Source organism: Mauremys mutica, chromosome 5 (assembly GCF_020497125.1).
Source record: "Mauremys mutica isolate MM-2020 ecotype Southern chromosome 5, ASM2049712v1, whole genome shotgun sequence".
Taxonomy (NCBI): Eukaryota; Metazoa; Chordata; order Testudines; family Geoemydidae; genus Mauremys; species Mauremys mutica.
This window is the reverse complement of record NC_059076.1, coordinates 138809263-138810227: the sequence shown is the minus strand read 5'-3', so window position 1 is coordinate 138810227 and position 965 is coordinate 138809263.

Sequence of the window (965 nt, the reverse complement as noted above, 5' to 3'; positions counted from 1 at the left end):
CTCTCCTTTCCACCCGACCCAATCCTTCATCTGGAGGTGGTAGGGCTCCAGCTGTCAGCCCCAGGTAGCAGCAGCTGCACAGAAGTAAGGGTGGCAATGAGGCACTAAGTCAGCTGTGAAAAGTGATATTGACTAATGTCACTTTTCACATTGCCAGCCTTACTTCCATTCTGCTGCTGGCGTGCCACTGCCTTCAGAGTTGGGCACCCGGCCAGCAGCTACTGCTCTCCCCGCTGCCTTCAGAGCTGAGTGCCCGGCCAGCAGCCACTGCTCTCTGCGCTGCTTTCAGAGCTGGGCGCCCGGCCAGCAACCACTGCTCTCCCTGCTGCCTTCAGAACTGAGTGCCCGGCCAGCAGCCACTGCTCTCCGCGCTGCCTTCAGAACTGAGTGCCCGGCCAGCAGCCACTGCTCTCCCTGCTGCTTTCAGAACTGAGTGCCCGGCCAGCAGCCACTGCTCTCCGCGCTGCCTTCAGAGCTGGGCGCCCGGCCAGCAACCACTGCTCTCCCCACTGCCTTCAGAGCTGAGTGCCCGGCCAGCAACCTCTGCTCTCCCCACTGCCTTCAGAGCTGAGTGCCCGGCCAGCAGCCACTGCTCTCCGCGCTGCCTTCAGAGCTGAGTGCCCGGCCAGCAGCCACTGCTCTCCCCGCTGCCTTCAGAGCTGGGCGCCTGGCCAGCAGCCACTGCTCTCCCCACTGCCTTCAGAGCTGGGCGCCCGGCCAGCAGCCACTGCTCTTCCTGCTGCCTTCAGAGCTGGGAGCTCCTGCCTTCAGAGCTGGGTGGCGGTATATGTACTTGTGCATGGGGGGAGGGGCAGACAAAAAAAGAAGGGGCCCCTAGTCAAATAAGCACTGCTATAAGGCATGTCCTCTAATCCTCTAATCATTCCTGAGGCTCTTCTCTCAACTCTCTCCAGTTTATCAACATCCTTCTTGAATTGTGGACACCAGAACTGGACACAGTGTTC